This window comes from Dermacentor andersoni, chromosome 8, assembly GCF_023375885.2.
Source record: "Dermacentor andersoni chromosome 8, qqDerAnde1_hic_scaffold, whole genome shotgun sequence".
NCBI lineage: Eukaryota > Metazoa > Arthropoda > Arachnida > Ixodida > Ixodidae > Dermacentor > Dermacentor andersoni.
This window is the reverse complement of record NC_092821.1, coordinates 142,686,518-142,714,240: the sequence shown is the minus strand read 5'-3', so window position 1 is coordinate 142,714,240 and position 27,723 is coordinate 142,686,518. Positions and strand designations below refer to the sequence as shown.

Below are 27,723 nucleotides of genomic sequence, written 5' to 3'. Positions count from 1 at the left end.
CAAATCTTGGCGCGGCAACTACGCTTTTCTCACGCTTTCGCCGCAGCTTCCTGCTCCATGTCCGCTCCCTTCGCTATCGCCACCTTTCATCTCCCGCTGCCCTCCGTGCGCGCTTTCATCGTTCGCTGCGCTCATTCACTCTGTTACGACGGGCAACGCCGATGTTCGCACCCTGGAGGGGTGCCTAAGAGCAGCGCTCTAAAACCAAACTAACGCAAAATATTTGTAGAAGCAGCTGCGAATGTGAATGTGGAAGGCATTTCGTGACGAAACAGTTTAGTACGAGTCTTCCGTTGGGTCATTGTTAAATCCCTGTCAGCTATCTATCGATGCACAACAATGTTTGTTTTTTTCATTGCCGTGGATACAGTGCGAATGGCAGCGTAATTGTTTTAGGCGCGTTCCTTAGTTTGTGTTTGGTCGTCATCAGTGTCCCACGTTTCCCCATAGTCTGCTCTTCCTCAGTAGCCTTCGTTCATCAGACGCACTGATTCGCACTAGTTAACACGATCGAATAAAGTCGTAACCGTAAACGTGACCAACCACAATAGTCGGAACGTCACTGGCAATAATTTAGTTAATGAAATAGTGCCTGCGCATTGTATCTTTCCGCTAGCCAGATTTTACTTCCACTAAACGCACAGCAAGACATTCGTACTCGCGTTTCTTTCCAGGCCAGTACTTTGGTTCCCGAGGAGTGTGCGCTGTTCTGGATGGTGGTGCACGGATGGTATCTTCCCTGCATCCGGCCATGATGGTTTTTCCTCAGCGGTGCACAGCCTGCGTCCAAACCACACAGGTGAGTTCACATAACCTTATCGGCACCGAATAGGAAGCAAAGTGATCTACGACAGCAACAAGTGCGTAGTATCGGAAGGTACACTCAAATGCGACGCCCCTTTAAAAGACGACGCCCTCTTCGTATTTATCTCGGACGAAACCGGTAATGCCCACAAACATCGGAATAAACTATCGTTGATGCATTATACCACCTCTTCAGTTTCATCGGATATCTACATGCGAGATATGGATGTCTGACTGTCATGTTGCTGAAAAATATTGGGCCTTCGAGAAATTGTTTCGTTCGAGTATGAATGAAATTGATTACAAATGTTCCGCAGAATAAAGAGTTGTAGAACGACAAGAAAGGTCTACACCTTCGTGGAGGTCATTTCCAGCGTGTCCGATTTTGATAGGCTGAGATGGAAGCCCATATCACGGGTATACACAGCATGCGATTGGCGCAGCGAAATTCACCCTGACATCGTTTTCCTCTCTTTTTAAGGTCCAGGGTAAGAAGGTAGCAAGCAATCCATGGTTCACGCATTTAGGCAACAGATAAGTCATCTACGCCTAAATATCACGCACTCTCGTTTCACTTGGTCCCTAGTGTAGCGTACTAGATGTGGTCGCTAATCTGACGCCAACTCGCGTCTGGCAGCTCATCGAAAGCGTCCCTACATCCACCCCGTCGTAGGGTGACCAAGGAACCACTTCAATCGTCGTCGACCAGAACCCATAAGAAGAAATTAATGACAGCCGTTTGTTCAGAAAGCTATTACACAAAATAAAGTATAAAACTATCGCAAAACTACCAAGGCAACTGGCAGGCTTTTGACGGGCTATGGTGATAAATCAGGGATGTAACGAAAGCAAACATACAAGGGATAACATCTCTGACGTGCTCGCTACCCTCCTGTCAAGGAATAGCAAACGTAAACTTTGGTTGCAAATTTGGTAAATTTTGGTTGCAAAGACGTTACTGCGATAAATGAAGGCACTGCTTATTATTAGCCTCGTATTATGCGGATATTGCCTTTTAAAATATGCTCGATTGGTAAATCACTTTCGGTGTTATGGTACTGCACTTGTCACCGCAAGTAATGACGCAGAAATCGCTCAATGAAATTTCCGAGTTAAATAAACGTCATGATCTGCAACTGCCCGACCTATATATGCTTGTTATGGCCCAAAGTCACCACGTCCGATTTAATCTGGGGTGGATGTGTTAGGTTAGGTTCACAAACAAGAGCAGCACAAACAATTGGAAATGTTACGAAATATGGTTTGAGAAGAGTTCTGCAGAAACCGCGGAAAATAAATGTGAGCGACAATAAAGGCTAACACTTCTAGATACCTCGCGGTATTCAAAGAACGATACGATTGAGAGCGAATAACTTTTGCAAATAATGGTGATATTTATATAACGTTTGTTTTGTTGCATAATTCGATTGTCAACGCGTTTAATTTTCACATTCTTATTTTCTGACACCCTTTTTTCCTTTGCGACTTTAAATAACTCGTCCTTCAAGCATAGTAAATGACTCGAACTGCACTGAATCGCAAAGGCACACCCGTAGCACTTTTCTTATTTTCTTATCTCTATATATAATATTATTTTCTTATCTCTTTGAAGCGGTAGCCTTCCTATTCTAGTCAGGTCATTTTCTTTCTTTTTTTTTTGTACGCTACAACGAAGTTGGCACACAACGTGGGCAAAAGTCACGTTAACGTGCAGATCCACGTGACCATTTCATGCGCGTAAAATTCAGACCTATAGTAAAGCAAAGAACGGGGTTAGTTGGTGGACGTTCATTATATGGCGCTTAGTGTTACAGTGACGAACATAACGTACGTCCGTGTCTTATGCCTTATGCTCATCAGTGTAACACTAAGCGCAATATAATAATGAATTAAGACCTATAGATAATCTTGGCGCACCAAGACACCCCCGGAGAGCCTGGTGCCTCGCCATGGGACTCTTGTACCCGACTTTCAGGCACAAGCAATCCGGGGGGGGGGGGGGGGGGGGGGGGGGGGCGTCTGGAGATAGGTATCAAATGAACCACGTATAACTACCTAGCAGACCCCTAATGACCACTCCGGCACGGCTGCGGTAACGTCAGTTCGCGTCTATGCCATTTTCATCATCGGTAGTGTCTAAACTTGTAAGGTCTCAGAGAACGTCGAACCATTATTTTCTTTATTTGATTTCGAACGTTCTCTTGCACTCCTCCTGCCTTGTTTCCCTCACAAGCACGGAACGCGTCTCAAATGTGTGGAATATTGTAATACCCCAGTCAGACCACCTATCGAGTAATACTTTCTCACGCATAAGAATTACTTCTGCTTTCTTTGTGTTCATGTTTGTAGTACGACGAAATTTCGAAGAAAATTAAAGGCGGACGTGTTGTGTATTAATCTGCACAGCTGATCATTTTGATGCATACGACCACACCCATGTTCTCGGCTCACCCAGGCAACTGGCATAACAGTTCTCCGTAATGTTGTTGGTGGGAAACGTTGGCGAATGCTTCCCAACAGGCTGCGCACATCGGTGACCTCAACTTTTCTGAATATATGCAGACAGCGAACGTCGGTGGAAGCAGATGACGTCAACCCGATGTCGCAATTAGCAGCGTGCTCCCGAGATCCGCCGTTATGTGCTCGTCGGCGACGGTTCGCGCTATCCCTGCAACCCTGATCAAGGACGGTTGGTATGCTCTGCAAATTGCATGAAATAAAACAACTCTGGGCATAACCTTAAGATCACAACGAAGGCGCCAAATAAATGTAATGAGGTACCAGCACGTTTTCAATAACCTTAAAAGACAAGACAGTGGTGTGGATTAGACAGCAGATGGGGATAAGCGACATGGAAGCTGAACATATGAAGAAATGTAGAGGGGCATCATATTACCATTCGTAGGACATATACTAAGAGATTGTTTATTGAAAGAACAACTGGACGAATAGTTGCCATGCCAAGGATACTGTCGGTGGCTGGTTAAATTAGGAAATCGCAGAGAGATGCCTTTGTAGGCCAGCGGGCATACATAGGCCATTGTTGCCATGCCAAGCATACTGTCGGTGGCTGGTTAAATTATGAAATCGCAGAGAGATGCCTTTGTAGGCCAGCGGGCATACATAGGCCATTGTTGAAGACGGCGATGACTAAATTATGCTGGTGCTGTCCCGAAATGAAGACCATGCATTCGTTTGGTTGCACAATCATTTTCAGCCACCGCGCTATCTGAAGTTAATCAGTTACCGTGCTCCTCCGCTTTTCCTTCGACAGTATCCGGCAGCATGCCCACGGGACCCACAAGCAAATATTTGCCGTGAACCCATACTCAGTGTCTTCATGGCACCTGTCTACAGGTGGAACAAGGACTTCCTTCGATGAGGCAAGAACACGCCGATTCATTTTCTCATAGAACCTCTTAACGATGTGGTCTAAAATGTCTATAATTTATTATGTTTAAATCTGTTAAATGGGTTTTTTAATGCCGTGGCCATTTCATACACCTACTTCAGGAAACTAGGCTTTTTTCTTTTTGCTATTTACAAGAGAAAGTAAACCTTCTTGTTGGGAATGTATTTAGTTCAGATTTTTTTAAATTTGGCTCATTTGACAAGACCCTCATCGAAATTCTTCCCACTGCACCATAGCCAGAATTTTGCTTCTATATGCAACAAATATTAAAATGAGTTCAGCTGTTCCCTAATGGGAGCATTGAGGAAAAGCTATAACTCATGGTCACACCAGTAAAAGGAGTATAGGAAGGCACCCTCAAGGCTGCAAATCAGTTTACAGTGTACAATCATTGCAGGTAATTTTATGTCGCCTTCGGGTCGGGCTAGCACGGCAGTCTGATCTTTTAGCCGAAGATCAGTTCGTGAAGCTCGCCTGGTTGTCGCCCGAGAATCTGTAAGAAGCTGCAATTTTGAGATCTTGCAGTGGTGAGGTACATCGACAGAGAGTGAGCACTATCTTCGTCGCCGTGACGCTGCACTATTTCGCGCTGGTTGCACCTTATAGGCATGCGATGTGCACGGCCCCATAAAGTTAGGTGAGCGGATGAGATTTAAGAAGTTTGCAGGGACAACATGGCCACAATTAGCACATGACCGGGCGTAGCCAGGCTGATGATGAAGTGCATGGCAGAACTGCCCCGACATTTCATAGTTCTTTGCGCGAATCCGACGCAAGCATTTTAGCAGCTACAGGGCAGCTACTCAAAGCTGCTGAGACATATAGCGATGGAGATGTTATTTGTTGTGAAGATGGCGTTTGTTTATGCTTCGATGTAAACTTGCGCGGAGACATTCAGCGCTCTCACTGGCTCCTCTATTTCTGCAGTCGACGTGCAACCAACGTGTGCATGGCATCAGGAGCACAGAAGGAAGCGCCAAAATGCTTTCAGTGGGTGAGTGTCGCTCCTATGCGCGTTCGAATATACGAGCTAGGTTTATTTTTGTATGTCGCTCCCGCGGCAACATCGGTGGACCTATATATTCGATATACTGGAACGGAAAGCAAGCGTAATGCATAAACGTATATAGTACAACAATTATTCGTAGACGGGCAGTATGCGGGGCCCACAGGTCACAGCTCCAGAAGGCAATCTGCCACTTCGTCTCTTTCGTTTCCGGGCGGTCCTCTCCAAATTCTACATGACAATATGTGGTGCCACACGTCAAATTGTATTTTGTTGTGCTCTGTAGGTTTACTTGAACGCTGAACAACGTGAAATTGATGTCGAGATATTAGAAAGCAGCAGTACTTCCCTGCGTCCCGGCATCTGTGCGATCGTTCCGTTTGGAAACCTTGTAGTTCGTAGACGGCACTGCCTTGGACTTAACGAGATGACGGGGTAATGAGTTCGCGGGACACCCTTGTGCCAGTCACATGCTCGCCTCGGCTCGACGAACCCGACAGAAGGCAATGCGCGTGTAAGAGGTTGTGGGACGTATACGCGACGTTTTACTGACATCGCATATTATACGAATATTCTCGAGCTCGCAAGGCCTTAACTGTTTCACCTTGGACATAGGATCACACTTACCCAGACGCTGGGATCACAAAAAGTATTGCTCTGTAGCATAGTAATGATTTTGGGTGACATCTTGCAATAGAACGGCGGGAATATGAGACATCTCGCGCTGATTTCGCTACAAAATGGATTGCTTTGAATCCACGTCGTTCAACATAACATAACAGCAAGCCGTTTGAGCGAGGTCTTGAATTGCTTCCTGTCGGTAACTAAAGAACACAGTGCATAGCTGAGCAGCATAGAATTCGCAGATTGCAGTAGATGGGCAAGATTCGTGTTTTCTTTCGATATACTTATCACAAAGAATTGCATTGCTTCTTTCAGAAATCTGAAAGAAGCAATGCACAGAAGTCCATCGCACTAAATTAGCCTGCTTTCTTAAAAATTAGCTAATGCATGACTAAAACTAAATTGCGTGCACCGAGTTAACGGCACCGTTAGTCAATGTGGTGTTGTTCCAAACGAGAAAACGCTATTGCTCGACGTACATTGTAGATGTCGTGATGTTTCATCAACTCACCAAATTTCACCACCTGAATATGATTACGAACGGAACGACCATGTACCTAACGTTTCAGCGATGATCGGGTGCCGAAAAATTTTAGCCTTGCTGGGACAAAGATAACGTTTTTTGTCAAGTCGGCGTCGGTTTTGGGAGGCGCAGAGATAATCCGGCGCTATCACTCCCTCTGGCATTTTGTGCAGGCGACCTGCGAATGACGTGTGCATCACCAGGAGCACAGAGGATGCGCCAGAATGTTTAATAGTGAGTATACGGTTCACTCATTCTTCACTAATGTGCTGTTCACTTAGATAAGATTTCAGGCATTGAAATAGCGCTTCCGCATTGCACTTCTTCATCTCGTTCATATCCGTGCTAGCCAGACTTTATTTAGACTAAATGCACAGCGAGACCTTTGCACTTACGTTTCTTTCCAGGCCAATACTTTGGCTCCTGAGGAGTGTGCGCTGTTCTGCATGTGGCGCCCGGATGGTATCTTCCCTGCATCCGGTTGTGATGGTTTTTCCTCAGCGGTGCACAGTCTGCGTCCAAACCACAAAGGTGAGTTCACATAACCTTATCGGCGCCGAATAGGAAGCAAAGTGATCTACGACACCAACAAGCGCGTAGCATCGGAAGGTACGCACAAATGAAATGCGACGCCCGTTTAGAAGACGACACTCGTTCATATTCATCGTGGACGAAACATCGTAATAAACTATGCTTGATGCAATATGTTACATCTATGCAAAGTTTCAGACGATTTCTACATACCAGAAATGGATGTCTGCATGTGAGAAAATATTGCTGTCAGGAGTGACTAGTCAAGTATAAATTTATTGGTGCTGAAAAATATTGGGGCTTCGCGAATTTTTTTCGGAAGTTTCGTTCAAGTATCACTGAACAAATAAATTACAAATGTTGTTCAGAATACAGTTCTAAAGCGAGGAAAAAGGTCTATAGCTTCGTGGATGTCATTTCCAGCGTGTGCGGTTTTGATATGCTGGGGCGGAAGCCCATATCACGGGTATACGCAGCATGCAATTCGCGCAGCGAAATTCATCCTTACGACATCATTTTCCAGGATAAGGTAGCAAACAATCCATTGTTTGCGAATTTAGGCAACACGAGTCATCTACACGGAAATATCATGCTCTGTGGCTTCAGTTGGTTGCTGTTTTAGCGTACTAGATGTGGTCGCTCATAATCTGACTGGAACTCTGTCTGGTAGCTCATCGAAAGCTTCCCTACACCCCATCGTAGGGTGACGGAGACCACATACAATCCTCGTCGACCAGAACCAATGAGAACAAAGAACCCAATCGCCGCGAGCTTTTCAGACAGCTACGACATAAAATATATTACAAAGCTACCAAAGGAAACTGCAAGGCTTTTGACGGACTATGGGGATGAATTAGTGGTGCCAAGAAAGCAAACATACTAGAGAGAATATTTCTGACGTGCTCGCAATCTGTCTTGTCAGGGAATAGCAAGTATTAACACAACGAGTCATTACGGTTGCTGAGACGGTGAGAATGCGAAAAATTAACACAAGGCAAAGTAATTAGCTTTTTGTTATTGTTATTGCAAGAGGATGTTCACTAATTTTTATTGAATATGATGTTTACCTATGCACTGTAGTCTTTTTATTACTATTGTTTGTCCGTGTTCTGTTGCTGCCGGTTTTTATGTACGGGGGTGCGCCCCTCTGTCAAGCCAGTCATAGGCTTTTTGGGTGCACCCCTAACATCCCTGATGTTGAAATAAAGGTATTTGTATTTGTATTTTTCCGTCTAATGCGCCTAAAACTGCCGTGTGAGATAAGCTTGAGTGGTAAGTACCTTTCGGGGTCATGGTTCTGCATCGTTTTCGCAAAAAGGTTGTGTCCTGGAGGTATCGGTTAATCAACTTTAAGAGGTACCTAAACATCATTATCTGCAACATTCCGACCAATCTGCTTGTTATGCCCCGAAGTCGGCACGTCCGATTTAATCTGGTGTGGCTTCCTTGGGTTAGGTTAGGTTCACCAACAAAATCGGCTCGAAGAATTGGAAATAATACGAAATAAATGTCGTTTGAGAACAGTTCTGCAAAAAAAGTATGGAAAGTAAATGTTAGCGTACACAAAGCCTAACGCTTCTAGAAACGTCGATGAGATGACGAGGTAACGAGTTCTCGGGACACATTGAGAGTCACGTGGTTGCCTCGGGTCAACGAACCCGACAGAAGGCCACGCACGCGCAAGAGGTTGCGGCACGTTCACGAGTCTCCCCTACTGACGCCGCACATCATGGTAACATTTCGAAGCTCAAATAGCCTTAACTGCTTCACCTTGGAAATAGGATCACACTTAGCCAGGTGCCGGGATCGGAAAAAATATTATTCCGTAGCATTGTGACGATCTGGTGGGAGATTATTTCGCATTACAACGGCGGGAATATGAGCTACCTAACACATAAATTTCACTACAAGATGGATTACATATAACACTTGATAACAGCAAGCTGTATGAGCGTGGTTTTCAATCGCCGTCTCATCATCATCATCATCATCATCAGCCTAGTTACGCCCACTGCAGGGCAAAGGCCTCTCCCATACTTCTCCAACTGCCCCGGTCATGTACTAATTGTGGCCATGTTGTCCCTGCAAACGTCTTAATGTCATCTGCCCACCTAACTTTCTGCCGCCCCCTGCTACGCTTCCCTTCTCTTGGAATCCAGTCCGTAGCTCTTAGTGACCATCGGTTATCTTCCCTCCTCATTACATGTCCGGCCCATGCCCATTTCTTTTTCTTGATTTCAACTAAGATGTCGTTTACCCGCGTTTGTTGCCTCACCCAATCTGCTCTTTTCTTATCCCTTAACGTTACACCCATCATTCTTCTTTCCATAGCTCGTTGCGTCGTTCTCAATTTCAGCAGAACCCTTTTCGTAAGCCTCCAGGTTTCTGCCCCATATGTGAGTACTGGTAACACACAGCTGTTGTACACTTTCCTTTTGAGGGATAGTGGCAACCTACTGTTCATGATTTGAGAATGCCTGCCAAACGCACCCCAACCCATTCTTATTCTTCTGGTTATTTCAGTCTCATGATCCGGATCCGTGGTCACTACCTGCCCTAAGTAGATGTATTCCCTTACCACTTCCAGTGTTTCGCTACCTATCGTAAACTGCTGTTCTCTTCCGAGACTGTTAAACAGTACTTTTGTTTTCTGCAGATTAATTTTCAGACCCACCCTTCTGCTTTGTCTCTCCAGGTCAGTGAGCATGCATTGCAATTGGTCTCCTGAGTTACTAAGCAAGGCAATATCATCAGCAAATCGCAAGTTGCTAAGGTATTCTCCATCAACTTTTATCCCCAATTCTTCCCACTCCAGGCCTCTGAATACCTCCTGTAAACATGCTGTGAATAGCATTGGAGATATCGTATCTCCCTGTCTGACGCCTTTCTTTATAGGGATTTTGTTGCTTTCTTTGTGAAGGACTACGGTGGCTGTAGAGCCGCTATAGATATCTTCCAGTATTTTTACATATGGCTCATCTACACCCTGATTCCGTAATGCCTCCATGACTGCTGAGGTTTCGACTGAGTCAAACGCTTTCTCGTAATCAATGAAAGCTATATATAAGGGTTGGTTATATTCTGCACATTTCTCTATCACTTGATTGATAGTGTGAATATGGTCTATTGTTGAGTAGCCTTTACGGAATCCTGCCTGGTCCTTTGGTTGACAGAAGTCTAAGGTGTTCCTGATTCTATTTGCGATTACCTTAGTAAATACTTTGTAGGCAACGGACAGTAAGCTGATCGGTCTATAATTTTTCAAGTCTTTGGCGTCCCCTTTCTTATGGATTAGGATTATGTTAGCGTTCTTCCAAGATTCCGGTACGCTCGAGGTTATGAGGCATTGCGTATACAGGGTGGCCAGTTTCTCTAGAACAATCTGACCACCATCCTTCAACAAATCTGCTGTTACCTGATCCTCCCCAGCTGCCTTCCCCCTTTGCATAGCTCCTAAGGCTTTCTTTACTTCTTCTGGCGTTACCTGTGGGATTTCGAATTCCTCTAGGCTATTCTCTCTTCCACTATCGTCGTGGGTGCCACTGGTACTGTACAAATCTCTATAGAACTCCTCAGCCACTTGAACTATCTCGTCCATATTAGTAACGATATTGCCGGCTTTGTCTCTTAACGCACACATCTGATTCTTGCCTATTCCTAGTTTCTTCTTCACTGTTTTTAGGCTTCCTCCTTTCCGGAGAGCCTGTTCAATTCTATCCATATTATAGTTCCTGATGTCCGCTGTCTTACGCTTGTTGATTAACTTAGAAAGTTCTGCCAGTTCTATTCTAGCTGTAGGATTAGAGGCTTTCATATATTGGCGTTTCTTGATCAGATCTTTCGTCTCCTGCGATAGCTTACTGGTTTCCTGTCTAACGGCGTTACCACCGACTTCTATTGCGCACTCCTTGATGATGCCCATGAGATTGTCGTTCATTGCTTCAACACTAAGGTCCTCTTCCTGAGTTAAAGCCGAATACCTGTTCTGTAGTTTGATCCGGAATTCCTCTAGTTTCCCTCTTACCGCTAACTCATTGATTGGCTTCTTGTGTACCAGTTTCTTTCGTTCCCTCCTCAAGTCTAGGCTAATTCGAGTTCTTACCATCCTGTGGTCACTGCAGCGTACCTTGCCGAGCACGTCTACATCTTGAATGATGCCAGGGTTCGCGCAGAGTATGAAGTCGATTTCATTTCTAGTCTCACCATTCGGGCTCCTCCACGTCCACTTTCGGCTAACCCGCTTGCGGAAAAAGGTATTCATTATACGCATATTATTCTGTTCTGCAAACTCTACTAATAATTCTCCTCTGCTATTCCTAGAGCCTATGCCATATTCCCCCACTGACTTGTCTCCAGCCTGCTTCTTGCCTACCCTGGCATTGAAGTCGCCCATCAGTATAGTGTATTTTGTTTTGACTTTACCCATCGCCGATTCTACGTCTTCATAAAAGCTTTCGACTTCCTGGTCATCATGACTAGATGTAGGAGCGTAGACCTGTACAACCTTCATTTTGCACCTCTTATTAAGTTTCACAACAAGACATGCCACCCTCTCGTTAATGCTATAGAATTCCTGTATGTTACCAGCTATTTCCTTATTAATCAGGAATCCGACTCCTAGTTCTCGTCTCTCCGCTAAGCCCCGGTAACACAGTACATGCCCGCTTTTTAGCACTGTATATGCTTCTTTTGTCCTCCTAACCTCACTGAGCCCTATTATATCCCATTTACTACCCTCTAATTCCTCCAATAACACTGCTAGACTCGCCTCACTAGATAGCGTTCTAACGTTAAACGTTGCCAGGTTCAGATTCCAATGGCGGCCTGTCCGGAGCCAGGTATTCTTAGCACCCTCTGCAGCGTCACAGATCTGACCGCCGCCGTGGTCAGTTGCTTCGCGGCTGCTGGGGACTGAGGGCCGGGGTTCGATTGTTGTATTCATATAGGAGGTTGTGGCCAAGTACTGCACCAGGGTGGCCAATCCTGCTCTGGTGAGAGAGTGCGTTACCGGTTCTGGTCACCGGGATCAGGCCGCACTCCAGGCCTGTTTGTGCAATTTTCTCAACACACGGTTCTTTTTTTTTGTATTTTCCGGTGGAGAATAGCGCGGCACCGGTATTTGAATCACGGTCCTCTTGCACTGGAGACGGATACTCTACCGTCCCCGTAGGAGTTAAATTAAAAATTAAGTTATGGGGTTTTACGTGACAAAACCACTTTCTGATTATGCACGCCGTAGTGGAGGACTCCGAAAATTTCGACCACCTGGGGTTCTTTAACGTGCACTTAATTCTAAGTACACGGGTGTTTTCGCATTTCGCCCCCATCGAAATGCGGCCGCCGTGGTCGGGGTCCGATCCCGCGACCTCGTGCTCAGCAGTCTAACACCATAACCACTGAGCAACCACGGCGGGTCCCGCAGGAGTTGTACGCCTCATTTAACCTACAGTGGTGCCCTACTTGGTCAGTCAAGGTGGACCAATCTGAGCTCGGTTATACCGCATGGATGGCACTCGGCTAGAGAACCTGGTATTTATGACCTGCACATGTGAGGCCATACATATTTGAAGATATATATCTATTTTTTTTTTTTAGGAGGGTTCCCGTACAGTGATAAAATAAAGGAAAAGACATTAAAAGAAAGAAAAAAAAAAAGAAAGAAAAAGGGGCGGAAAAAAAAAAAAAAAGGAACATAACCCTTCGATGTTGCCCGGAAAGATAGCTCAGTCGGTTGGTTCGTCAGGCCCCAGGCTACTTTCAAGCGCCACAGCTCCTCCTCCGAGCCTCACACTTACGTGGAAAGAGACTCATGTTGTCCGCAGAAAGAAGAAGAAAGAAGAGAAAAGCAAAAACTGCAGCGCCGTGGTTTTAAAGCGCACCCGTGGTAGAGAAACGGAATGCGATATAAGCGTGCGTAGCCATGATACGCACACGACAAACTGCCTTAAAATATTTAGACTTGAGGGAAAGCTTCGTTAGCAAACGATAGCACGGCAATCAGCACTCGAATATAATTATAACCCTAATACTAATTGTAAATATTCATCTCATCTATGGGATCTAATGCGCGCGCTGTTTCTTTGTCTCTGCGTGTAGTAGTTGAGAGAGCCAGTTTAAGGGCGGAGAAGAAGAAAGAAGAGAAAAGCAAAAACTGCAGCGCCGTGGTTTTAAAGCGCACCCGTGGTAGAGAAACGGAACGCGATATAAGCGTGCGTAGCCACGATACGCACACGACAAACTGCCTTAAAATATTTAGACTTGAGGGAAAGCTTCGTTAGCAAACGATAGCACGGCAATCAGCACTCGAATATAATTTTAACCCTAATACTAATTGTATATATTCATCTCATCTATGGGATCTGATGCGCGCGCTGTTGCTTTGTCTCTGCGTGTAGTAGTTGAGAGAGCCAGTTTAAGGGCAGAGTAGTTGGAAGGCATACTTTCTAGGAAAAATGGCCGTTCAAGGAGAAGAGCGAACTCGAGCGGCTTTAGAGGCTAGGAAAACTGCCTTAAAATATTTAGACTTGAGGGAAAGCTTCGTTAACAAACTATAACACGGCAATCAGCACTCGAATACGACGAGAGAAATTACTGAGACGTGGAAAATTCCCTTGAAAAAAAATCTGGTTTGCTAGACAAATGCTCGTATGTATTGAACTTCTTAAAAGATGAGGGGTGAAATATGCGCTCACCGAGAGGGCATCTTCAGCACGAGACATCCACAAGGCACCTTACAGAGATGTGGAGAGCTTCGCGGCCGGAACGAAGCATCCCTTCTCCGCCGGCCAAGAGGGGGAAACGTGCTTTCCGATCGCTCAAGGTTGCGCGGACAACGCATAGCTCTAGCGTCTAGGAAAAGCTTAACCAGGTGCGATGGCGGCACGCATAGCGTGGGAAGCTAGCCGCCAGAATAACTATACCAAGGACTGCTGCTGATGAGGGCGAAGTACCTTCGTGTAATTATAATAACCCTAATAAGACTACTTTCGAAAAAAAAAAAAAAAAAAAGGAAATGGCACAGAGGGCTATACTACGAGAGCTATGACTGATAGTTTTCTATATATATATATATATATATATATATATATATATATATATATATATATATATATATATATATATATTCATCTCATCTATGGGATCGCATTCGCGCGCTGTTTCTTTGTCTCTGCGTGTAGTACAGTTAAGAGAGCCAGTTTAAGGGCGGAGAAGAAGAAAGAAGAGAAAAGCAAAAACTGCAGCGCCGTGGTTTTAAAGCGCACCCGTGGTAGAGAAACGGAATGCGATATAAGCGTGCGTAGCCATGATACGCACACGACAAACTGCCTTAAAATATTTAGACTTGAGGGAAAGCTTCGTTAGCAAACGATAGCACGGCAATCAGCACTCGAATATAATTATAACCCTAATACTAATTGTAAATATTCATCTCATCTATGGGATCTAATGCGCGCGCTGTTTCTTTGTCTCTGCGTGCAGTAGTTGAGAGAGCCAGTTTAAGGGCGGAGAAGAAGAAAGAAGAGAAAAGCAAAAACTGCAGCGCCGTGGTTTTAAAGCGCACCCGTGGTAGAGAAACGGAACGCTATATAAGCGTGCGTAGCCACGATACGCACACGACAAACTGCCTTAAAATATTTAGACTTGAGGGAAAGCTTCGTTAGCAAACGATAGCACGGCAATCAGCACTCGAATATAATTTTAACCCTAATACTAATTGTAAATATTCATCTCATCTATGGGATCTGATGCGCGCGCTGTTGCTTTGTCTCTGCGTGTAGTAGTTGAGAGAGCCAGTTTAAGGGCAGAGTAGTTGGAAGGCATACTTTCTAGGAAAAATGGCCGTTCAAGGAGAAGAGCGAACTCGAGCGGCTTTAGAGGCTAGGAAAACTGCCTTAAAATATTTAGACTTGAGGGAAAGCTTCGTTAACAAACTATAACACGCCGTCTATCGGCAACATCGCCGTCTATCGGCAACTAAATAGCTGCAGGATTGCGGTTGATGAGGCAGTTACTCATTTGTTTTCTTTCGATAGATGTATCACAGAGAAGTATCGTGTTACTGAAACACGCAATGCACAGAAGTCCCGCACACTGACTTGGCCAGCTTTCGATGGAATTAGCTAGCGCATGAGTACCACAACTAAATTGCGTACCGTGAGTTAACGGCACCATTAGTCGCTGTGGTGGTTTTGTTAGAAACCAGGCAACACTTTTCTTTAACGTACACTGTCGCTCTGGTGACGCTTCATCAGTATTGCTCACCAAATAGGAGCACGTGAATTTGGTTAGGAACGGAACGATTATATACGTAGGGCCAGGAAATACCTCGGGTAACAGAATATAAATACCTTGGTATATGGATAAACGAAGGCAATAGATATATGGAAACACAGGAAAAAACAATAACAGTGAAGGGGAAGAGAAATGGCAGCCATAATGAAACACAGAGCGCTATGGGGATACAAAAGTTTCACCGACGAGCACATGCGGGAAAATTAAGGTGTGTTGCCACGGAGATATTGTCTTTCTCTGTGCGACTTCGGTTTGTGCTTTCATGTAGGCTTGCACAGAGATATACAATGCTCTCACTTGCTCTGGTTTTTTTTCTGCAGGCGACTTGCAAGCGACTTGTGCATTGCGTCAGGAAGCAGACGATGCGCCAAAATTCTTTTATAGTGAGTTTGTATTTCACTTTCTTGTTCGTTAACCTGCAGTTCACTTAATGTTCACTCTTAATGTTCAAGGGAAAAAACGAAACCTTAGGTTACATAAACATGAACCAGCCTAACGCAAGATAATTGTAGCAGCAGCTGCGAATTTCAATGTCCAAGTCATTTTCTGACGAAGCACGGGTGTTCCGTTGTCTCATTGTCAAATGCCAGCCAATGTCCTCACAGTTGCTGAACAGTGGTGTTTAATTGTTTTTTATACATTTCAATATAGTTTGAAAAGCAGCATAATTATTTTAAGCGCGTTCCTAACGTTGAAATTTAGTACTGGTTTGGGTGTTTGGTGGTCTTCACTTCGCCACGTGTCCCTATAGTCTTCTCTTCTTCAGTAGACTTGGTTAACTACATGTAATCGATCGAACTCCATCGAATGTAGCCATACTCTAAATGTAACCCGCCCCAATAGTCAGAGCGTCATTAGGTAAGATTTTAGTTCATGAAACATTACTTTCGCATTGCACTGCTGCGTCTCCTTGTTTGTCACTGGCCAAATTTGTTTTCAACCTAACGCACAGTAAACCTTTGCAATCACTTTTCTATTCAGACCAATACCATCGCTCTTGAGGAGTGTGCGCTGTTCTGGATGTCGTGTATGGATGGTACCTTCCCTGCATCCGGCTATGATTGTTTTTGCTCAGCGGTGCAAAAGCCATCAAAATCGTCCGTCGACAGCTACCCACTATAGGGTTGCGGTTGTGGAGGAAGTTGCGTATTGTTTTCTTTGGATATATGCATCACAGAGAAACAGTTTCGTATTACTGAAATAAGCAGTGCACCTAAGTCCACCCCACTAAACTGGCCTGCTTTCTATAGAATTAGCTAGCGCATGAATACAACTAAATTGCGTGCAGCGAGATTACTGCACCACTAGTCGCTGTGGTGTTGTTCGAAACGAGAAGACGCTTTTGCTCAACGTACACTGTAGATTTCGTCCCGTCTAATCAGTATCGCTCGCAATATACCACCACCTGAATATGATTAGGAACCGAACGACTATATACGTAACGTTTCGCGAGGAGCGGATGCGGAACATTTAAGGCATGCTGCGGTGAACATAATGTTTTTTTTTTTTGTCAAGGTGGTGTTGGTTTGGGCTTTCTTGTAGACAGGCACAGAAATACTCCGGCGCTCTCTTCCTTCTGGCATTTTGTGCAGACGACGTGCGAATGACGTGTGCATCGCCAGGAGCACAGAGGATGCGCCAGAATGTTTATTAGTGAGTCTGCGGTTCTTCTTTCTTCACTAATGTCCTGTTCACTTAGTGAACTCGTAATGCGTCCCGAGGAACAAGAATGAAAAACCTCAGGTTATATAAACAGGAACCAACCTAGCGCAATATATGTTAGCAGCAGCTGCGAATTTGAATGTGCAGGCCGTTTCCTGACGAAACGCTTTTAACCTTGGTGTCGCTTTGCCTCATTGTCAAATGCCAGCCGGCTGACTAATAGTTGCTGAACAGTGTTGTTTGTTGTTTATTCGTGTCAATATAAAGCGCATAGCAGCATAATTTAGGCGCGTTCCTTAAGGTGCACCAGATGAGTAAACTCAATGGCAATGAAGTCATAATCGTAAATGTGACACACCCCAATAATCAGAGCATCATTAGGTAAGATTTTAGTCAATGAGATATTACTTTGCATTGCACTGCTGCATCTCCTTGTTCTTTGTCACTAGCCGGATTTGTCAACCTAACGCACAGTAAGCCTTTGCACTCGCGTTTCTTTCCAGGCCAATACTGAGGTTTTTGAGGAGTGTGCCCTGTTCTGGATGGGCTGCATGGATGGCATCTTTCCTGCATCCGGCTGTGATGGTTTCTGCTCAGTGGTGCACAGTCTGTGTCCAATATGAGAAAGTGAGTTGACATAAGCTTATGGATAACGCAATGAGAGAAACTTAATTACCACACAAACAAGCGCATAGTCTCCGAAAGTACAGTCTGCAAATTTTTTTTAAAAATCCCGCTTCGTATTTATCGTGTAGGAAACTGTAAATGCCCCCAAACATGGTAATAAGCAATCGTTGATGCAAAATGGTGCCTCTGTGCAAATTTTCAGCGGATATCTACGTGAGAGGAACGGATGTCTACGTGTGAGAAAATGTTAGGAGAGAAAGTTGCGACCAGTTCTTACATAGTGCACTGTGACTTTCGGACTATTAGTGAACCAGGTAAACAGTATCTCTGCTTATCCACAGCGCACTATCGGGAGTGCTTCAAACGATAACTTTCACGTCTTCGTAGTCGAGCTTGCTTGTTCGCTTATTCGCTCACGGGCAGTGCGCCACGAAACTGAGCACTGGAGCGTGAACCCACTTCCTCGCGCAAGAAAAAAATACATGCGTAGCGCAAAAACACGTTCGAAATTCTTAACATGCAGCTAAATATAGCTATAGGCAAGCGTTTTTTTTTTTTTTGCATTTGACCATATATATATTTGACCATATATCAATTTCTTTCACGTGAAATTGTTGCATTCCGTAGGGTAGCTTTGTACAATTGGTGGTCTCTAATGTGTAAAAGAAGTGTTCTTTGCATTCCGTAGGGTAACTTTGTACAATTGATGGTCTCTAATGTGTAAAAGAAGTGTTCTTTGCATTCCGTAGGGTAACTTTGTACAATTGATGGTCTCTAATGTGTAAAAGAAGTGTTCTACAACGTCCCGAAGCTGCCACGAGTGACGCTGTAACGCAGCTAACGAGATTTCTTGGTACTTGGGATTCACTCATGTGTACCCAAGCGTGGTAACAGCAACATTACCGTAGTTGCACCAACCCCCCTTCCCCACGTTGGAATGCAACCGTGCCGGCCTGAAACCACCCCGCAAGCTCGAACTCAACGAACCACCGCGCGCGGCGAGAAAGTGAAAATTTACTCTGAAAATGTCCTGCAGGGAGGGGGGGGGGGGGGGGTAGATACCCGAGATTAACCCGCGAAGAGTGTTTACTATAAGGACTGGGTCAACTTGCTCTGCACGGATTCTATAACGTAATGTACCACGACCCATAAAGCGCGTGCTTGGAGGGTGTAGACCAAGCGAGTCTTTTTGGAAAAACAACGCGGTGCCCCGTGTGGAAATTATCCGTGTTTTGGCTAGACGGGCCCGAGAGCGGTGCGACTACGACAGCGCACCGATCACGGGGGGAAACTGTACTTGGTTCACGTCTACAACAGGATGGCGCAACGCCAACAGACACACATGTGCTGCTATGGGCCCTTGCACCGTTACACCCGCACCCCTACATCCCTAAAGGTGTAAGGTGTATCAGAACGAGCTATCGCGCGTGTGCGCCGATATCGTTTGGCACTTCGATCTTTCCCTGAATCTCCTTTCCCTCGCCGCCTACGCAAGTACATAAGCATATGAATAAACGACCAGTTGGTGATTCCTTGCTCAGCAACAAGTCGCCTCGGTCCGTTGCTTCAAACACGATACATTAGGGTGCGACTTACATACAGTAAACATCTTTACCAATTTACGTGAATCAGTTCGCCACGTTGAGCGACCTCTCCGAGCGGGATCGTGTGTTGGAAGCTTTGACACTAGGCAAATTGGCGTTACACGTTAGTGTGAATTACAGCGGACAAGGGCAGAAAACGCTTGTCCTCGTCGTCTGTTAACAATACATTGTTGTGCTGGTTAGCAGTTCCCATTTGTCTGTGGAATACTGTATGTGCACGCCGCTCACCTCCGCGTTATAACGCCACCTTGTTTGCGCAGGCTACCCGGTGAAGAAGGCACGCCTAATTAGAGCACGCATGCGCTAGAGCAATCAAGTCACGTGCTGCGCCGTCATGTGCTCCTCAGCGACGCAGCCTTCGTTTGCTTCCGGCTGATGGCACGGGTGCGTACTATGTACTGCATTTGGCAAAGTTTGCGACATTTGCGACATCTTTCAGAAAGCGCATTCTTGCCCCCATCGTGACTATCTTCCCGTGCCGAAGGTATATAGCAATAGCCTTGAAGGCTCGAATCACGCGACATTTTTTACAGAAAAATGGATCAGTGACTAGTCGAGGACGTTGCAGTATTCGTCGTTGAGGAATAGAATTAAGTATTTTGCGCCTGTTGGGTCAGACCTCTTGCGAATTACGATGTATACCTTAGGAAGAATCGGATGTTAGCGGGAAACCTTTGACTGAAAGTTGGCTGAACCATCCGGTCATTACGCAGCGGTTGAATATGCCACAAAACGAAATGTGCAGATGGGAAGCGTCGTAACATAGTGCACTGCAGAACCCGCAATACCAAACCAATCTTGCCGCGTTTAGAGCGCATGCATCCTTGGCATGCCGGCGCCTGGCTACCGCTGTTGCTTGGTTTCTAGGTTAGTCTGAAGAACGCGCTCTGAAATGTTCACCGCACGTAGCTGTCTTTCGCCGAACAAGGATTGTTACCGGCATCCTTTGTGGCATTTCTGGCGTAGTGAAGCGTATCTCGAAAGCGGCATATTGCAGATGCGACTACGTTCAACCGGCATGAATCCCGTGTAAAAGCACGTCGCGGCAGGGCCCCCCTTAGAGGGATCCCAAACAGTCGATTTGACTCGCGAAATTGCCACGTTAGGCTACGTTCGTTTTCTTCGACAAACGATTTCCTGACCTGGAAACCAGGGGCTACGATCACTCAGCAGAGTCACGCGAACAGTACACATATTATTTGAAGTCACGCATACAACGTACACAGCAGCATACGTTTCAATAAAGAACGAGCTAAAAAAGCATCCGAACCACATAATTGATAAGACGCTCGCGATATCAATGCGAAGCACGTAGCGCTTCCCGCATACGTTTTCCGGTAAAGTTTACTGCCGTGCAAGATGCCGCGGCGACGGCAGCTTGCGACGTGGATGGTAACGTCCCTAGCCTTTGGTATATAACATAAACAGCTCAGCTACTGAACTTTGTTGAAGCGCGCTGTCAAAAGCAACATGACTCCCATTACTACCATTACTGTAAATTATCACTACTACCCTCACTCTAAAGCCATGAAGCATTGCGTACCACCCCCACCCCCCTTCAGCAGTTGTAGGGGTGGTTTCCAACAGCTTCGCTGGACATTCACTTTCGCTGGGCCAGGATGGTGAGTTTTTTGTTGCGCAATCATTCTGAGCCGTCGCGCCTTGACGTCGTTAACCTTTGTTACCATGCAGATCCGCTCTTCATTTGACAGCTTACAGCAGCGTGCCCACAAGACATACAGGAAACTATTTGCTGTGAACCAATACACAGTACCTTCGTGGCTGCTAACCTAAAGGGGCAACATGGACTTCCGCGGCTGAGGCAAGGACACGCTGATTCATGTTGTATTGGAATCGCGCACCAATGTGGTATAATATCTCCATAATTTAATAATATGGTGCCCTTACTACGTCAGCTCACGACAAAGGGTGCATACTTTTAGCGCCATTTATTGCACCTTTTCAACTGTTTATTTTTACTTTCTTTTATTGACCAAAGAAAGTCGGAGTAACCGGACTTGTAGGCAATAAGTTTTTGATCAAATGTATAAAGAAATTTTTGAAAGAAAGTCATGCGTCAAATTCCGACTAACTCGACAGATTGATATAAGCGGACAAAATGGATTTTGCATGAGTTTTAGTATCTCCGAGCAACGGCAAACATTACCTTCGTTCTATCCAGCTACGTGGCATTTTCGTATATTTAAACTCCAGATAAAGTTAGCTGAGACACCATATATAATGATCGCCTTGGCATTCGCGAGATTTGCGACGTAGCATAGTCTTTGATTGGGCGTTACTGTGTCGTCAACCTCCGTAACTTTTATCGAGAGGGGCCTTGGGGGAAGTACGCATGCTAGGAGTAAAGAGGCTATTTCTAAGGTTACAAGTGGTACCTGTAAACGCATTACTCGGCCAGGCCTTCCATTGTGCATAAACGGGTCAGAGGCAGATTAGGAGCATTATTATCGGTCCTAAAGATACGCTGTTAATTCTATCCGTCCAATTGTGCGGCCTAAGGTGTGAATATTGTCCAATTCGCCATCTTCTGAACTCTCTCTGACAAAACTTCGGCCTCACTGCTTGGCTCAAGACGTCATTATGTCTGTCAGTCCAGCCGGCGAAGAGTCCTCGTTGGTTTCGGTCATATTGGCACTTAGAATCCAGTAACTACCGCAGCGTGCAGTACATCATTATTTTGGCATGGTACCAACATTTATCGCAGACACTCTGCACAGTACCGAAAAAGTGTTTGGTTGCAACAGATTACAATGTATTTAGCATTATTGTAGAACAATATGGTGCACTAAAAGGCGGAAGAAGATTGGGTTGAATTATATGCTTCAACATTCTTAGAAACCCACACGGTCAGTCAAAACTAGTAACTTTGACCCATGTGCCCGTTAAAGAGAGCCCTAGCGGTCGAAATTAACCCTGTACCATCTCCTACCTTGTTCCTTATAACCCACACGGCAGTTTCGAGACGTTAAACCAACGTGACCTAAACTCAAGTTGACGGTATTTAAGCACCACCGACAGAAATAACAAATTCACTCCATTCCCATCATTCACCAAGATACACAACTCAAGGCCGTCCAGCAGGTCTCGGCAGCTCTAGAGAGGCAGCGACCACGCGAAACCGAGGAGAAGGGGGGCAGCACCCCCAGGAAGGGGGCGGCGGCCCTCTCGGATCCGCGGAAGTAGCGAGAAACCAAGACCTCGAGGAGCACAATGCACGAGACTGACGTAGTGGCCGCGTCGCGGTAAAAGCTTGTCCTTCCTGCGTGGAGGGAGCCTAACCAACTCTGCAGGCATTTTCGCTAAAGTTGTTCTCTCTCTCTCTCTCTCTCTCCCATCATTCACCGTGTGTCTGCACGGACGCGCTGATGTCGCAGGAAAACGAGCGCCCAATTTCCCCCTAGTGTTCGTGATATGAAACTTCTTTCCTGAGCAGGCCACTGACCTGAACAACGTTGTTCTTCTTTTGCAGACTGTGCACCCGTCGAAGCGAACTTCGTGAATCCGCTGTGACAGCCATTCGCGTGCGGCCCCGTGAAGTCCTCGTCAGCGACAGTCGCGTCCATCAGAGCCTTCCACTTGACACCTGAGGGTGAGTACGCCTCGAATGGAGTGTGCGTTGTGAAGCTTTCCTAGCACGTAAGCACACGTAATCCCTTTGAATCGCGAAGGGTGTCTCCTCTGCCGCGCGAGAATAGCGAAGAATCGCTATTCATTGCCGATGCCAAGCAAAGCCCTTACCTTCGACTCGTATTCGTATTTGTATTTGATATGTATTTTTTCGTCAATCTGCAACATAAAAAAAAAACAGTCCGCATTTCAGTGATGCTGTCTTTCTGTCCCAAGCAGAAATATTTACGAAAGAATTCCTTTTGAAAAGTTATATATTCTTGTCGCCGAGAAACTACTTCAACATAATTTGCGTTAATTGTTAATTGTTAAAGATTGTTAATTCGTGATAAACCGAAACGTATTCGCACTGACACGAACACAAGTAGAACAATAAAAAAATCTCGTACCATACTTGAGTATTTGTTTGTGCGCCTTCCTTTCAGTACCGAGAATTCGTTCTAAAGTTCTACACTTTCTACGCGTTGGGAATTGGACCGCTCGCACTTTACATAAGCGCATGCTTTCGTCGCAGCGCGTTGTACTGTGGCATCCACCTACAGGGAGAAGGTGTGCCTACACTGAGAAGACGAGGAGCAATGTCGGCGATGGGCCACAGCATGGGTAAGAACTGCTCGCAAATGTTGTTCGATTCGTAAAATGCTGAAAATCAACGCGTTCTACTTGACGTGCCTTCTCTTGTTGGAAAATGTCACCCGAAAAAATGTCGCAAACCGTTTCAAGCAGGGCACAGAATTTCCCTCCTCACCAATTATAAGTTGATGTTGAGAAGTTTAGGTGAGATCTAGTGGTCGCTGCTACATAATTGGCCTAAGACGACAGAGGTTGTGCTTGTCTTTGACGATTTTGTTTTCATTTTTGTTCATTTTCATTCCTTTTCTGGACTACATGGTGTTGGGCTGCTTGTAATATGTTCATCCGACATTTTGACGCGAAGGATAGCAGATGAGAAATCCCGGATGAAAATAATCGCTACCCCATGCAGTGCCAACACAGATAGGTTTCTGTCATTCTTGTGGTGCTTGTTCTTTTTTTTTTAGCAGTAGTTGTGGTTGCCATCTTCTTGTACCCCTAAAGCTGATTATACCTGCAAGCGAAAGAAATTGTTAGGAGAGGAAACTGCAGCCAATTCTCACTAAGAGCACCATTGAAAAAAAAAACTGCAGCCTTTAATGATTCTGAAAGAATAGTACGGCTTCGTGAGAATAGGGTTCGTTCTGAACAGTTCCCTTTGAATGTAATTGAGAGCTGAATGAACAATGTTGTGGCCGCTAATAAAAAATAAAACCTGCAGACTTACTTGTGTGGTTTAGAAGCAGTTTTTCCAACAATGGCACTTATGATTTAGCGAGATTGAAGCACATATCGAGGCTATGCTCAGCGAATAGCTCGTAAATATTTGCGGATGTTTAAGGGTTTTTTGGGTTTGAGGGCTTCACCGATGTGAACTACGAGAGAGAGAGAGAGAAATTAATCAAAGTGAAAATATACGCACTGTGGCTCCAGTTGGTGGCACTGCCTCAGATGTACTTTTAGCGAAGACCGTGCTGTCCATCCTGCGAGAGAATAGCAAGTTTAAGCATCAGCCACACCATCTCAGTTGAAATAACGGCGAGAACGCAGGAAAAAGTCCAGCCATTCGTGATTTTTTTTTCTTCTGATGCAGCAAGGAGTGTCGTATGTTATGCGGGATCAGTAAATTGGCGTTTTTGATGGTACGGACACGTCGGCATTACTGTAATGCAGTCGTTTTCGTGAATCATCATCATAATCATCATCATCAACCTGTCTTATGTCCACTGCAGGACGAAGGCCTCTCCCTGCGATCTTCAATTACCCCTGCCCTGCTGAATAGTGCGCGATTACAACTTTATGCGATTTATGCGAACGCCACTCCTGCTGTAGCTTCCCGCCTTATGGCTGCCTGTCCGTCCACAACATCGACACGTTCTCACTGGTCTAATTTTTTTTTAACAAATCAAGCTGCCAAAACAAGCGACAGGTTTCGGAAACGTGTTGTAGACACAAAATTGTATAAAATAACACCGACGATTAGCTGTCGATTCGAAGAAATTGCCGAGCGCGTCTAGCAATTCTTTTGCTAGCAATTGTTTCTAGCAATTGTTTTGTTACAGAAACAAGGCGCTTGGAGACATACTGTTAAATTGACGATATATAAGTAACGGTTCTTATTTGAGTATGCGATTCCATGGTGTACTGCGCCATTTTAATTTATAGACCCTTGTGTCTGCGCCTTGAAAGTACTCCTCCTCTGAGCGTATAATAGACAACTCCAAGTGTGCTGAATTTCAAAGGCACATTAACGCATAGTTTCCTGATCTCAGTGGATCAGTAGAGTTCTTATAGTGCTCTTAGACGTTTTTTTTTTTTAGTACTACGAAATAGCGATGAAGTATGGACATAAGTCGAGTTAGCAGACAAAACCACGTCTTCTTTTGATGCTACTATGGTTTAAATTTATAAAGAAAATAGCCTGCAGTGCTCCGAATGTTTTCTGTAGGGCTCTTGGTATAGGAAGATTAGCAGCAGGTGAACTTCACGATCCCGCCTTTCTGCACACTTACCCCTTTGCTTTTATGCAGGTGGTCATTGGTTCTGGACCGCTTCTCACCCGAAGCCTCGCGACCTATTTGGATCGACCTCGGTGAGTTTATACTACATCAAGCGGTGATCTCGGTGTCAAGACCCATTTTTCGGAGAGTGTGTCGTCGCCACTGCTTTTAATAATCGCCACGGGTCTTTCATTAACAGGATTGAGAAGCGTATACTCGGAGCGCCCTGGACAACCGAAACACGGTACCTTCAGGGTGCACATCGACGGCTTCGATGGACACTGCAATAGCTGTGATACTCTTCATCGTAGGTAATGACAGTGGTGCGTGTACTAGATGCGCCTGCATTTATTGTTTCTTAGCTCGCTTCGGATGTAGTCATTCAAGTGATTTCGCTGTGTTCATGCGGTCTACTCGAGCGCTCGTCGTGTTAGCGTCACTTGTTTTTCGATATTTCATATGAACCTCACCGGCTAACCTAACCTAGCCTAACCCAAAAGAAGTTAGCTCTCCTCGTGCTGTTGCGCTTTTATATGCGTACTACAGCTCGATGATGGCCTGTGGACCAATTTTTACCCGCGAGCCAAACTAAACTCCTCTTGCGTCTCCGTTTTGTTTGCGCAATACTAGTTTTTATGGTGATCCACTATCCTAATAAAGTGAGCTCGTGTTTTGTATTTGCGATTCATAGCATATCCAGATGCCTATATGAAGCACTTAAATCCGCAAAACTATTGAACCCGTATCGTTTACTTGTCCTGTTTGCATCACAGTTGTATTCCGAAACGTCAATGACTGCACTAATCCGCTCAAATATAATAATTAGGTTAGCCTGTCTCATGCACTTGCGTTTGTGATATACTATTATTCGCGCATGTAATATCGACCACTTTAACCCGGGAACATGTTTAAAACAACGTTCTTTTTAATTCTAGAGTTTCTGATAGCGCCTAATTTAGTGGTAACAGCAGAGCGCTTATTAGGTACGGGGTTCTGAAATGTCCAAGAATAGTGGTCTACGCGGCCATACGAGGCCAGTAGCTCGAAGATAATGCAAATTCGAGCTGTGCCTCTCATTCGAATTCTAGCTCAACAGCCGTCTTTTCAGCGGCAGAACAACCAGCTTCAGATTTCCTTTTCGTCACGTTTTTGATGTGGAAGTGAATACCGCGTGTACGCCACCCAAATCCACAATTCGTTCTTGTGCAGCCTCTAAGAGTGGCGCAAGCGGACACTGTCACTTACGCTGTGGCAGTCGATCGCGTGCATCGCCGTGGCGTATGGTGCACGTCCTCGCTTATTCATCACCGATTCCCTGGTGTCACCAGAGGTTAGTATTTACTACGGGGAACGCAAAATAACGCTGGCGTCAGATTAGGGCATTCTCACTCTCCTATTGGAAGACTCGAATCGTGTCCTTGTCTTACTCAATCTACACAAGACTTCCAGAATGCCAAATCTCCCTACTTTGATTTAGTACTATCGCATAACCTACCCAAACGTAATGTAATTTAGCGCTGTAATCCGTGAAGGACCACACACGAAGAGTGGGAGAGGGACAGGCATTGCGATATTAGGAAACAACAAATTAATCGTGACGGCGTGCAAGCGGACACTGTCACTACGCTGTGGCAGTCGATCGCGTGCATCGCCGTGGCGTATGGTGCACGCGATCGTTATTTTCGTATGATTTTGGCGAAATCAATTCAGCTCATCCAACACTGGATACAGCTATTGCACAATGAATGTTGCTCGCTGGTTCGAAGCAATTGGTCTTGTGATCCGAGGGTATGGCAATTTCTGCCTGGTCCTCATAAAGCACTGGGTTCGGATTACCACAGTAATGTGGTGGTGAAGCACCCTACAAATAGGACACTTCATACTTTATTCCTTTTGCGTTGAGCTTATTTTAAAAATCGAGGCTTGGCCGCGTTGTCATCCTTGCCTTACGGCGCCCTGTAGTCAAGGATATCCGCCTCGAGTGTTCGTTGGCGGGACAGTTGGCGGGAAAATTGGCGGGCAGTTGGCGGTTGTTTTGCATACCGTATAATTATTAGGTTAAGCAGTCAGCTCTGACGTCGATGAGAGGCTGTTCTACACTGAGAATGGGAAATTAGTCGTAGTGCTCCCGTCGCTGCTTGCACTGACGAGAACTGATGATGGCTTCTCCAGTTCGTTTGGGAGTCGTTACAATCCTCCCTCCCTATCGTTAGAACGCGTTGTTCTGCGTTGACCTCATCTGTGGTGAGGATGGGGTCATCATCGGCTTGGTTAAGCAGTGTGTTCCAATTTTCGCCGGCCGCAGTAATTAGCGTGATAATGATTGCGTGACGTGCGTATATATGGCACACATTTTCCTTGGACTGCCTTCTGGTGTGCAGACGTGTGAAATGGACGGCCTAGTAGAGAGGCAACAA

General features: G+C 45.4%; 4 long non-coding RNA genes across 4 annotated transcripts; 3 read left to right on the top strand and 1 right to left on the bottom strand.

Moving 5' to 3' along the window:
- Window positions 1–710: 710 nt before the first annotated feature.
- Window positions 711–22,637, bottom strand: LOC129383388 (uncharacterized). The gene is made up of 3 exons (XR_011889965.1): window positions 22,549–22,637; window positions 6,765–6,881; window positions 711–780 (listed from the first exon to the last, which is right to left on the bottom strand). It is a non-coding gene; the product is annotated as an uncharacterized lncRNA (long non-coding RNA).
- On the top strand, window positions 5,123–17,934 carry LOC129383296 (uncharacterized). The gene is made up of 6 exons (XR_011889963.1): window positions 5,123–5,210; window positions 6,543–6,603; window positions 6,777–6,900; window positions 15,513–15,575; window positions 16,785–16,845; window positions 17,358–17,934. It is a non-coding gene; the product is annotated as an uncharacterized lncRNA (long non-coding RNA).
- On the top strand, window positions 19,356–22,664 carry LOC140213025 (uncharacterized). The gene is made up of 3 exons (XR_011889964.1): window positions 19,356–19,469; window positions 20,798–20,907; window positions 22,576–22,664. It is a non-coding gene; the product is annotated as an uncharacterized lncRNA (long non-coding RNA).
- A 582-nt stretch (window positions 22,665–23,246) lies between these two features.
- Window positions 23,247–26,627, top strand: LOC129383387 (uncharacterized). The gene is made up of 4 exons (XR_011889962.1): window positions 23,247–23,336; window positions 25,337–25,398; window positions 25,506–25,617; window positions 26,516–26,627. It is a non-coding gene; the product is annotated as an uncharacterized lncRNA (long non-coding RNA).
- The last annotated feature ends 1,096 nt before the right edge of the window (window positions 26,628–27,723 follow it).